This window comes from Arachis ipaensis, chromosome B3 (genome assembly GCF_059453495.1).
Source record: "Arachis ipaensis isolate K30076 ecotype BB chromosome B3, ASM5945349v1, whole genome shotgun sequence".
Lineage (NCBI taxonomy): Eukaryota > Viridiplantae > Streptophyta > Magnoliopsida > Fabales > Fabaceae > Arachis > Arachis ipaensis.
Genome location: NC_142438.1, coordinates 74,381,340 through 74,395,268, shown reverse-complemented (window position 1 = coordinate 74,395,268; position 13,929 = coordinate 74,381,340).

Here is a 13,929-nt window from a genome sequence, read left to right as displayed (position 1 = left end):
ACCGTGCCGTGACAGGGCATTGGATCATTTTCTCGAGAGATGACCGAAAGTAGCCGTTGACAATGGTGATGTATCACATAAAGCCAGCCATGGAAAGGAGTAAGACTGATTGGATGAAGATAGCAGGAAAGCAGAGGTTCAGAGGAACGAAAAGCATCTCCATTCGCTTATCTGAAATTCCTACCAATGATTTATATAAGTACCTCTATCCCTATTCTATTATTTAGTATTCGAAAACATCATTATCAATTTATATCTGCCTAACTGAGATTTGCAAGGTGACCATAGCTTGCTTTATACCAACAATCTCCGTGGGATTCGACCCTTACTCACGTAAGGTATTACTTGGACGACCCAGTGCACTTGCTGGTTAGTTACACGGAGTTGTGAACCATGGTCTTGGCATCATGTTTTTGGCGCCATTTCCAGGGAAAGAAAGAGCAATGAATTTTACATAATTAAAGTGTAATCACGATTCCGCGTACCACATCACAACACCAAATTTAAATCTTGCTTGTCCCCAAGCAAGAAAAGAACTATGCACAAAGAATTCTCTTAATTGGAATACATTGAAGAATTGCTCATGATGCCTTAGTGGGTGAAGTGATTAAGTGATAGTGGGGCGAACTCCATTTTATATGCTTATGCAAGGATTCCAGTGCTCATTAGTCCTTACATTTTGGAAGTCTTAGATCTTAGGACTTTCATTCAAATGATATTATGGAAGTCTCTTTATAGATAATCACCTTGAAACAGCACTTATTTTCTAGCATTTTTCTCTTTGGATTTTGACCTCGACTCTAAGTGTCACGTCTCAAAGCGGCTTTTTAGATAAGCTTTCAATCAATACGCCAAACCAGTTGGTCTAAGGTATTAGGTGTTGAAGCACCCCTTAGGATTTACTTGCTCAAGCCTCTCTCTTTGACACAAATCCACCACAAGCATTTAACTAGGACAATAACTCTTTGAGTTCTTGTTTCTTTCTTTTTTCTTCCTAGTAATTGATGCTCAGAGCCTTGGGCTTGTCCTTTGTTTTTCTTTTTCTTTTGTTTTCTTTTGTTACTGCTTCTTGGATCAATAGATGTTTGAGACATTTCATAATACTTCTCTAAACTTCATTTCCTGTCTATGAGCTTCCATGCAAGTTTTCACAAACATGCAACCTCAATACACAATCATACAATGAGAACCTCCACTCCTCTTAATCTTTTGCTTGCCCCAAGATTTATAAAATTCTTCAACATTTTTCTTTCAAAAGAATGGTTTCTTTCTTGCATTCTTAGAGATATTGGGTGCAAGTAAAATTCAAGATGGTAGTCATAATATACCACAGTAGCATGTTACAATTCAAATATCAAGCTATGCTTTTCCAAAAAGAAGAACTCACATGCATATAAAAGAAATGGAAGACAATCATGCAATTGAAAGTATAGAAGATAAATAAGAGGAAAAGGAACTTTACCACCTTGTAGTTCATCTTCATTGTTGTTGTCATTTTTCTCCTACTCTTCCACCTCCCATACCAAACTTAGAATGATTGCTTGTCCTCAAGTAACAATTAAAACAGTGGTGATGGGATTTATGATGGGTCATGAGTGTCTTCAACAATGGAGTGTTAGTAGTACATGTTTTCAAGCAAGCGAAATAAAAAAAAATCACAATGAAGGCACAAGAAACAGAAACATTCATTGCAAAAACAAGTGGGGTGTGCATGATACATTGCATGAAAGGTAAGTGGCACACCAAACTTAGTGTGACACTTTCACTTGGAATTGATGCAAGTATCCAGTAAAGATTGGAAACAAATTTTGTTGCATAGCAACACCAAACTTAGAATGCAATCATATGCCAATTTATTTGGAATGAAACTAAGCAAAAGAAACTGTTGCATGTTAATGACACAATCACTAAGAGAAAAGATTGTCACGAGTAAGAGTTTCTTAGTGAGGAATTAACACAAACAGTTGGGGACAATAAAATAAAGTATTAAAAGCAAAGAAATGACTAAAACAAAGAAAAAGAAAAAGTGTCTAATCTAGATAATCAACCACCGGTAGATTGTTAATCACAATTAATCCCCGGCAACGGCGCCAAAAACTTGATACGTAAAAATTAAAATTTCACGTAATTACCGGCAAATATACCGGGTCGTATCAAGTAATAAAACTCACTAAGAGTGAGGTCGATCCCACGGAGATTGGTAGATTAAGCAACTTTAGTTAAATGGTAGATTTAGTCAAGCAAACATGGTTTTGATTTCATGAGATTTGTGATTTTTGAACATAATTGCAAAAATTTAAATGGCAAGGAATTTAAAGAACTAGAAGAGAGAAAGAAGATGAAAGTAAATAACTGAAACTTAAAATGCAAGAAACTTAAATAACATTAAAGATAAATTGCAAGAAAGTAAAGATTACAGAATTTTAAAGAGCATAAGAGTAAATAGCAAGAAATATAGAAACAAAATGTAAATGACAAGAATAATGAATTGCAAGAATGTAGAAGGGAATTGGGTAATGGGTATTCAAACAACTAAAGAGCAAAAGAAATGAGAATTGATGATGGAGATGATCATTAGGGATCAGAGATGCAAATTCCCCTGAATTGATGTTGATCAATTCCTTCTCAATCATGGGTATAGATCCATGGCAATTTGTGGGTAATTGAGTCCCAATCTCTTGGTAACTCAATTTCTCTCAACACAACCAATTGCCACTCTCGTGATCTAATTGTTCATGAGAAGAGATGAAGTTCAATTCCTAATCCAAGCCACACAACTTCCAGAATCTCAACTAAGGGAGGTTACATCTCACATACCAACCAAAGTGTATTGATCAAGGAAATCATGAAAGGATGAACTCTAAACTGAATTATGTAGCTCCTTTCTCAAATTCACTACATAATTCATATAGATTAATCCCTCTCTCGATGGTGATTGAATCTATGAAGAACAAGAGTTTCCTTTTAGATAAACCACTTGAATTGAGAAGGAAAAGAAAAGTTATCAACTCATTCAAATGAGCAGAGCTCCTCCCCCTAATGAAAATGGGGTTTAGTGAATCATAGCTCTAAATTCAACAACAAATGCAAAAGTAAACATTAAAATTGAGTAGAGAAGAGTGATGAAGAATGGAGAAGAAGTTCTTGAAAACTGAAATTCAAAGTTGCAAGAAAAACAAAATAGAAGACCGGTGAGAAAAAGTAAAGAGTAAAAAATGCTAGTGTAATAGAAAAATATCTAAGTGTAAAAAAAAAATCCCCCTTTAAAAGTACTAAACTCTTCTCTATTTATACTACTCCTAAAATTCCTTCAGAGATCTTTAATTTGGGCTAGCAATGTGGGCTTTCTCTTTGTTGAATTCCTGGCTCAATGGAAGAAGTGTTGCTAAACAGGGGAGAAAGAGCTTGTTCATAATGTTCCTGGCCCAATGGCTTGGCATTTTTGCCAATAACGCTAGCCTTAATGCACGTTGGCAACATGCAAGGTATTTTCCTAGGAGTGGGCATTGGTACTTGGGCGTTGTTAGCCCAAGTTGTTGCTAACAACTTGCTTTTCTTCTTCTTGACTCTACTTTTCATACTTAATGTTGAACAGAATTTGAGTTTCAATCCTCTGCTTTAATATGGACTATCATACATCATTGGAAATCTCAGAGTGTCTTCTTTCTAATGCACTTGTAATCATCTCAATTGGATTTTTCTAGCTCAAGTTATGCTCCATTGAAGAAGGTAAGTTCAAGTTGCCTTGGTTGTGGCGTTTTTGTCAAACACGCCAGTTCATTCCAAGTTGGCAATGTGCTAGTGCCCTTCCTTGGCCCAAATTCTCTGCCCCTTGGCGTTTTTGATGAACACGCCTTCTCCCCCTTGGCTTGGCAACGTGTTCGAGCCTCTCTAGGCTCATTCATGCTTCCTTGGATGTTAACTCCTTGTTCTTGTTTTTGGGGCTTAAAGTTGCTTATGCTTTGGCTTCAATTTTGTGCTCCACTATAGACTATTATATATGGTTAAAAAGCTCTAAATGTCAGCTTTCCAACGCAACTGAAAGCACTCAAATTGGATCTCTGTAGCTCAAGTTATTCTTGTTTGAAGAAGACAGGGTTAGGCTGCCAAAATCGCGGGCGTTATTAGCAAACACGCCTTTGCTTTTCCAAGTTGGCAACGTGTTCAGTTTCTGAGGCTCCAAATGAAGCCCGCTTTTGAAGCTTCAAACTAATGTCAAACCCATACCATGATATATCGTTGAAAAGCTCTAGATGTCTACTTTCAAATGCCGTTAAAATCACCTCATTTGGAGCTTTGTAGCTCAAGATATACTCCATTGAAGGAGGTAAGGTCAGGCTGTCCAGCTCACCAGCGTTTTTGGCAAACACTCCTTTGTTCTTTCAAGTTGCCAATGTGCTAACTTATGCTTCCTAGCTCCAAGCATTGCTGCATTTTTTATGAGCACGCCAATGCATTCCCAAGTTAGCAACGTGCTCTTCATTCCCAAGGTTGCCTAGCTTGCTTGTATGATACGTTGCCAATGAACACGCCTATGTATCCCAACGTTGGCAACTTGCTTGAGTGAGTGATCCTTGCTTGTTTGCTTCCTGGCACGTTTTCATCAAACACGCATGTGCACCCAACGTTGGCAACGTGCTTGATGTCTTGAGATTGCCCTCCAAGGTTGCCTTCTAGCTTGGCATTTCCTTGGAACACGTCCATGCTCTCCCAAGCCAACAACGTGCTCGAGCCTTCCTTATGGCACCAAGCTTTGCTTGCTACGTTGCCTTGGAACACGCCTATTGGAGCTGGCGTTGGCAACGTGCATCTCCCTTTCCTGGGCCAAGTTTTCTAGCTCAGCGTTGCCTTGGAACACACCAATATATCTCTGGGTTGGCAACGTAGCAACCTTCATTTCCTAGCCAAACCTTGCTCAGTTTGCTTCTTGGCGTTGTTGCCAAGCACTCCAATGTAGCTCCAAGTTAGCAACATGCATAGTGCTCACAGGAGACCACTTTCTTGCAAGGTTGTTTGTGCTCTTCCTGAAGTAAATCTTCAATGGTGTTGCCAACTTGAATTCCAAGTTAGCAACGTGCACATTGCTCTTCTTGAAGGAGTTGTTAGCCACTTGCTTGCTTCATTCTTGCTTCAATGCCTTCTTGTTTCATCACCTATCATTAACAAGGGAAATTGCTTCAAAGTCTTACCAATCCATGCAATCAATTTCATGAGATTCATTAAAATGGAACTCATTAAAATGCTTGTTTATTTCAAAGAAAATGAATGAAATTAAGCTAAAACTACTTCAACTAACTAGCTAATATAGCAAAGATGCAAATGCATCACAACACCAAACTTAAACCTTGCTTGTCCTCAAGCAAGAAAAGAACTATGCACAAAGATTTCTTTTAATTGGAACAAGTTGAGGGATAGCTTGTAATGCCTTGGTGAGTGAAGTGATTAAGTGATAGTGGGGTGAACTCTGAATTATATGCTCATGCAAGGATTTTAGTGCTTATTAGTCCCTACATTTTGGAAGTCTTAGATCTTAGGACTTTCATTCAAATGATATCATGGAAATCTCTCTATAGGTAATCACCTTGAAGCAGTCTTATAGTTTTTGTGTCTTGGCCTTGACTCTAAGTGTCATGTCTCAAAGCGGCTCTTTAGATGAGCTTTCAATCAATACTCCCGAACCAGTTGGTCTTAAGGTATTAGGTGTTGAAGCACCCCTTAGGATTTACTTGCTCAAGCCTCTCTCTTTGACACAATTCTACCACAAGCATTTAACTAGGATAATAACTCTTTGAGTTCTTATTTCTTTCTTTTTCTTCCTAGTAATTGATGCTCAGAGCCTTTTGCCATGTTCTCTTCTTTTTTTTTTTTTGCTGCTTCTTGGATCAAAAGATATTTGAGAATCTCCACAATACTTCTTTGAACTCTATTTCCTGCCTATGAGCTCCCATGCAGGTTTTCACAAACATGCAACCTCAATACACAATCATACAACTAGAACCACCACTTCTCTTAATCTTTTGCTTGCCTCAAAACAAATTTTTGACTCCTCAATCATTCTTTTCAAAGAACTGTTCTCTGTTTGCAATTTATGGATCTTGAGTGTAAGCAAATTCTCAAGTGTATGGTGCTATGATGTATTTAGCATCTTAGTTATTGAACTTTTAAAGAGATTATGCTAAGCAGACAAGCAGGGGTGCAGTATCACTTTCAATCATAACAGTTTTAAGTAAAAGACAATCACTTAACAATACAACCTTTTGGAGTTCACTTGCTTTACTCCTTATCATCATCATTGTTGGTCTTTACATCCTTCTTTTCCTCTTTGATTGATGATGCTTAATCCTTCCCAAGATTGAAGTGACGGAAAAAATTAGGATTTCATGTATAACTACCGGCAAGCATACCGGGTCGTATCAAGTAGTAAAACTCACTTAGAGTGAGGTCGATCCCACGAGGATTAATGGATTAAGCAAGCAATAGTTGATTAATTATTCTAGTTAGACGATTCAAGTTTGAGTGATAAGCAACAAGAAATGTAAATGACTTGAAATTAAATAAAAGCAATAAAGTGCAAGGAAAGTAAATGACAAGAAATTAAAGTGTTGAAAAATAAATTGCAAAAATGTAAATTGCAAAGAATGGAAAGTACAAGAAAATAAAGTGCAAGAAAGTAAATGACTAGAAAGTAAAACTAAGTGAAGTATTTCTACAAACACTTGGAATGCATAAATGTGCAAAAGTAAATAAAGCCATAAAAGTGCATGAGTAAATGACAAGAATTTAAAGAGAACAATTAAATGACAAGAATTAAAGACAAGAAGTAAAGAACAAGAATTAAGAATGAAATTAACTTTGGGATAAAGAGATATTGCATTCTCAAGATCAACAATTCTCATCTCCACTTCAATCATGTAATCATTGATCTCTTGGCAAATCTTAAGTAATCAAACCCCAATCTCTTAGTGATTTGATTTCTCTTAACTTGATCAATTGCCAATCTCTTGATCTAATTGCTCATAAGAAGAGATAAAGAATGGTCTCTAATTTAGAGCCACACAACCCTCAAGATTTCAATTCAAAGTTATTACATCTCACATATCAAGCTAAGAATTATCAATCAAGAGAGTTGTGAGAGAAGAGCCTCAAACTAAATTCTATGACTCCTTTCTCAAGTTCATCATAGAATTCAAATAGATCTAATCCCTCTCTCGATAGTAATTAGATCTTTGAAGCACAAAGACTCTCTCTAAAGAAACAATGAAAGAAGAATTGAAGATGAAGAATGAAAATAAATCAACCCATTAAATTGCAATAGAGCTCTCTTTCCCAAATGTTAGAAATTAGAAACTCATAGCAAAATATTTACAAAAGTGTGTATGAAAGAAAATGGAAAAAGAGAAGAGAATGAGAATGAAAGGGGAGTGGAGTCACCTCCACCCCTCCATGGCGTGTGTCAAATGATGAAGCTAAGGTCCTATTTATAAGTTCTCTAAATTACAAATTCAAATGAAATTAAAATCAAATGCAAATTTCCTAATTACTTCTAGATGATTCTTGTGGCCTTGATTGATTGTTAATTGTGGCTTGACTTGGGCTTGTAAACTTTTAATTCCCTTCATAGAAGCTTGAAATATTGAAGAATAAATGAAGGGATTGGAGTATTTGGAAGTGGCCCAATGTGGAGTGTCATTGAAGTGGCATTTTGGGCTTGTGAAGGTTTGGGAAACCTTACTCGCTGAATGATTGGTCTATTTGGGTCCTTAAAATGAATTCCAACTATAGATTATTATATATCATTGGAAAGCCCTGGATCTCAGCTTTCTAACGCCGCTGGAATCATGTTATTTGGACTTCTCTTGCCCATGTTATGCTCTTTTGAAGGTGAAGAGGTCAGTCTGGCGAAATGCAGGGACTTGTTTTACGCTGAAATTGTGAAGCTAGACAAATAGCAATTTGTCCCCTCAAATCAGTGTTCACTATAGAGTATTATATATGGTTAGAAAGCTCTGGAAGTCTACTTTCCAATTGCACTGAGATCACTTCATTTGGAGCTTTGTAACTCGAGTTATTTATGTTAGAGTGTGAAGAGGTCAGGATTGCAAATCCTCTTTACTTCTCTTTGAGTTTGTTTCCAACTCTTTTGCCACCTTGGGAGTGTGCTTCCTTTATTAGTGCTTTTATTGCTTCTTTTTCTATCATTTTCTACAAAATTCATTAACTCAAGCAATCAAAGCAATATTCAATTTAATCACCAAAACACTCCCATAATTAAGCATTATGAATTGATTTTTATATGAAAAAGTATAGAAAAACATAACATGATGCACAGTCATCACATCACAACACCAAACTTAAACTTTGCTTGTCCTCAAGCAAACAAAGAACCATGCAATAAAGTTTGACAAACCAAGGTAAGAAGATTAGCAATTTTTATGTTCATGGTTGGCTAGTTTACTATGTATGCAACAATCACAAAAGAAATTCAAATGATTGATGTTTCTATCTAGCTCACTTTATGAAATCTTTTCCTTATATTCCTTCTTTGAACAAGCTTTTCATCTTTTTCTTAGCTTAGCTTCTTGGGTGCTTTGCACCATTAGTTAAAAGCTTCGACTCTAAATGCTTTGTTTTCAAGTATTACCACTTGATACATAAGCACCACAAGCATTTAATTAGAGGACTCTTTAAGCTCATTTATTTCTTTTCTATACGTTCCTTCTAATCATTGGTGCTTAGAGCCTTGAGCTTTGAGGGAGTGCTTTGCACTTGAGCCTAGTCTTGACTCTAAGTGTTTTGTTTTCAAGCTTTTTGCTTGATACATAAACACCATGATGACAAGTCATCCTAGCCTATTTTAGCTAGTCTTTTTCTTTAGTTTTCATTAGAATTATGCACTTTCTTGAGCTACAAGCAAGCTAATAGAGTAGATTTTCATGTTTCCCTTGATTGAACCAACCATATATGAATTCATGCCATTTCATGAGGTTTTGTGCTATATTTGTTGCATATTATGAAAGATTGAATATCTCATGATTTTGAGCATAGCTTTGATGAGTTTGGTTGATTTATGATAGGTGAAGAAAGCTTGGAAAAAGGTTGAAGCAAAGAGGAATGGCTAGAAGTGAAGAAAGGGATAAGTGAAATTGAACTTGGAGGCATGAAGTTAGCCCCAACGTTAGCCCCCTAACTTAGAGGCTAACGTTGGGCATGAAGTACTCCCTGGGCTCCCCACGTTTGAGCCAACGTTAGCCCCCTAACTTGGAGGCTAACGTTGGCAAGAGAAACTTCCTCCCTAGGCCACCAACGTTTGCGCCAACGTTAGCCCCCTAACTTGGAGGCTAACGTTGGCACATGAGCTATAAAGGGGGAGAAGGCCAACGTTTGCGCCAACGTTAGCCCCCTAACTTGGAGGCTAACGTTGGCGCCACTAGCACTAAGCATTGCCAACGTTAGGGTCAAAGTTAGACCCCTAACGTTGGCACCAACGTCCAAACCAGAAGGATGTGGCTTGCTGCTATGAAAAGTTGGGGTCAAAGTTAGACCCCTAACTTTGGCCCTAACGTTAAGACCAACTTTGGCTAACTTCATTTCCGGTTCAATTGGTTCACTTCGGTTCTTCTTCAAACTTCAAGAGCAATCAACCAAGGCCTCTTTCAACCCAATTCCACCAAGAACAAAGGCCCAACTCAAGGCTTGAAGATCATTTTGGAAAGTGTATAAATAGGATAGAATTCAAGTTATTCGGGGAGCTTTCCTTTTAGAATTTTCATAATAGTTTTCGGAGAGCTTTTGAACTTGAGTGAACTTTAATTTCTTGCTTTCATTGCTTTCAATTTCATTTTACATTTGTCTTAGATCTTGGATTGGAGAATTGAAGAAATTCTGTTTCAATCTCAATCTTGGATCTCTTTGCTTTATTTACTGAATTTCATTTCCGGTTCATTGTTCTTCATCTCTTTCCTTTGCAATTTACATTTCCTTTGCTATTGATCTTGTTGGATCTAGGAAGGCATTGAGATCTAGACTTGGTTTTCTAGTCTCTGGGTCCTGAGATCTGAATTCTCATTTCAATTCTCTGTTTAATGCTTTCATTGTTTATTCACTTTGCTGTTATAAGATCCGGTTCAATCCCAATTCCCTTTTCCTTCTTCTGTTTGATGCAATTTAGTTTTTCCTTGTTTAAATTCTGCAAATCCACATCCCAACCCCCTTTACATTCCAAGCAATTTACATTTCTTGCACTTTAAGTTTCTGCAATTTACATTTCTTGCACTTTAAGTTTCTGCCATTTAATTTCTTGTTCTTTAAGTTTCAGCAATTTACTTTCCCGCTCTCTTTAATTTCATGCAATTTACATTCTGCAAATCACAAATCACCCAACCAACACTTGATTCGCTTGACTAAATCAACCACTAAACTAAAATTGCTCAATCCTTCAATCCCTGTGGGATCGACCTCACTCCCGTGAGTTTTTATTACTTGATACGACCCGGTACACTTGCCGGTTAGTTGTGGGTGTTTTGGGAGAGATTCGTTTCTCACCAAAATATCTCATCACACCACAAGTACTTGACTAATGAATTGTCATTGGTACTCAGAGCCTTCAACTTTCTCATTTTTCCCTTTTTCTTTCTTAATCATTTAATTGATTTGCTTGTTCAAGGTTTTCAATATTTCAAACATTTCATAAAATGTCCTAGATGAAAACTTCAATTAAACAAATTCAAATGCAATTGAGCAACAATAGTTATGCTAGCCGTCCAATACTTATATGCTCATGCTAGATTCTTCTATAATTACCTTGTTTGTTTATGATCATGATACTTAATTACTTTGATTCACAAAATTCAAGATGGTAGTTATAATGTCATAGCAACATGTTACAATTCAAATATCAAGCTATGCTTTTTCAAAAAGAAGAACACACAAGCATATAAAAGAAATGGAAGACAATCATGCAATTGAAAGTATAGAAGATAAATAAGAGGAAAAGGAACTTAACCACCTTGTAGATCTTCATGTTTATTGTTGTCATTTTCCTCCTACTCCTTCCTTTCCCAACACCAAACTTAGAATAATTGCTTATCCTCAAGCAACAAATAAAATAGTGGTGATGGAATTTATGATTAATCATGAATGTCTTCAAGAAGAGATGTAAGTAATGCATGTATTTAAGCAAGCAAAAATTAAAGATGACAATCAAGGCACAAAGATAAGAGACAATATGATTGCATTAATAAGTGAGTTGTGCATGGTACCATGCATGAAAGGTAAGTGGCAACACCAAACTTAGTGTGACACTTTCATTTTAGAATGATGCAAGTACCCACTAAAGATTGAAGATCAAATTGTTGCATGCAACACCAAACTTAGAATGCAATCATATGCCAAATTATTGAAAGTAAACTAAGCAAGAAAGAAAATGTTACCAACGGTTGGGTTGCCTCCCAACAAGCGCTCTTTTAATTTCATTAGCTTGACATGTTGGTTCTTGAATTTTCTTCTTCTTCTTCCAATTGGTTAAGAGAAAGGACTTCAAGGGAGAAGAAGAGAAAATTGATGCCCCTTGATTTGATTACCTCCTAACAAGCCTTCTTTTGTTGTTATTAGCTTGATTCCTCTTGCTTGTTGGGGTGGGGGTTGGATTGCTTTTTGTTGACCTTCTCTTTTTCATGAATGTTGTCTTTTGTTTCTTGGTCACAACCCTTCTTTGAGTGTTTTTATTAGTTGTCTTCACTTCCTTGATTTCAAGACTTAGGTGTTGTGTGATGGTTGGAGTGTCCTCTTCATCAAGAACCTCTTGGATTGATGGTTCAATTAAATCATCCTCCATGCAATTCTCCACTTCCTTGGAGTGTGGACTCCCTTGATTGTTTTCCTCCCTTACAACCTCCTTCTTCATTGGGATTTCACTTGGCATAAGGGCCTCTTTTTCTTGCTCTTCCAATTCCTCCTTTACAAATTGGTTTTCATCCTCAATGCTTGGCAATCCTAAGTGTTTCCTTATTTGCTCTAAGTGCCCATCCATCTTCTTGAAGAGGATTTCTTGTTCTTTCCAAGATTGTTCTTGTCTTTCCAAGAGTTCTCTATTTCTCTCTTGAGTTTCTAATGTACTTTGAAGGCATTGTTCTATTTGTAGCAAGAGAGGAGAAGGTTGGGGTGAATTTTGTGGACTTGTGAATGTTGTGGTGAAGTTTTGTTGAGGGATATGGAAGGAGTTTTGTGAGTTGTAAAATAAATTTTGTGGTTGGTGAAATGAGTTGTATGGATTTTGGAAAAAACTTTGTGTAGAGGCATACTCAAGTGATGAAGAGTTTTGACATGAAAAATCATGAAGTGAGGTTGTGCAATCTTGCATGAGTGTATATGAGGGACAATCAAATGATGATGGTTCTTGATGGATGGGATAGAAAACATTGAATTCTCTTTGGTTTTGTCCTTCCCAACCACAATTTGGATAGTTGTTCCATTCATAGGAGTACAAATCATTTTGAGACCTTGGCAAGTATCCCATTTGGTTTGATTGCTCAAACTCCATCATTCCTTGTTCTTGATCTCCCCAACCACAATTAGTATGGTAACTTGAATCATTTTGTGGTGGTAGAAAATACCCCATGTAACTTGCTTGATCATTGTGTGACCTTGGGGCATGTCCCATTTGGATTGATTGCTCATTATCCATCATTTCATGTTGATATTCCCATCCACCATGAGGATAATGACATGAATCATTTTGTGGTGGTGGACAATATCCCATGTAATATGATTGATCAACATATGAGGTAAACTCCATTTTAATTGAAAAATATTGTATCAAACACAACTACCAAGAGAAATTGAAATTCCTTGTGTCACAACTAAAGAATTCTTAGTGAGGCAATAACACAAACACCTTACTAGTAATAACAAAAGAGAAATAAAAAAAAGGCAAAGTAAATGACAAAAAAAATGAAAGAATAATAAAAATGCCTAATCTAGATAATCAATCAACCGGTAGTTTGTTAATCACAATTAATCTCCAGCAACGGCACCAAAAACTTGATACGTAAAAAAATTAATTTCACGTATAACTACCGGCAAGTATACCGGGTCGTATCAAGTAGTAAAACTCACTTAGAGTGAGGTCGATCCCACGAGGATTAATGGATTAAGCAAGCAATAGTTGATTAATTATTCTAGTTAGACGATTCAAGTTTGAGTGATAAGCAACAAGAAATGTAAATGACTTGAAATTAAATAAAAGTAATAAAGTGCAAGGAAAGTAAATGACAAGAAATTAAAGTGCTGAAAAATAAATTGCAAAAATGTAAATTGCAAAGAATGGAAAGTACAAGAAAATAAAGTGAAAGAAAGTAAAGTGCAAGAAAGTAAATGACTAGAAAGTAAAACCAAGTGAAGTATTTCTACAAACACTTGGAATGCATAAATGTGCAAAAGTAAATAAAGCCATAAAAGTGCATGAGTAAATGACAAGAATTTAAAGAGAACAATTAAATGACAAGAATTAAAGACAAGAAGTAAAGAACAAGAATTAAGAATGAAATTAACTTTGGGATAAAGAGATATTTTATTCTCAAGATCAACAATTCTCATCTCCACTTCAATCATGTAATCATTGATCTCTTGGCAAATCTTAAGTAATCAAACCCCAATCTCTTGGTGATTTGATTTCTCTTAACTTGATCAATTGCCAATCTCTTGATCTAATTGCTCATGAGAAGAGATAAAGAATGGTCTCTAATTTAGAGCCACACAACCCTCAAGATTTCAATTCAAAGTGATTACATCTCACATATCAAGCTAAGAATTATCAATCAAGAGAGTTGTGAGAGAAGAGCCTCAAACTAAATTCTATGACTTCTTTCTCAAGTTCATCATAGAATTTAAATAGATCTAATCCCTCTCTCGATAGTAATTAGATCTTTGAAG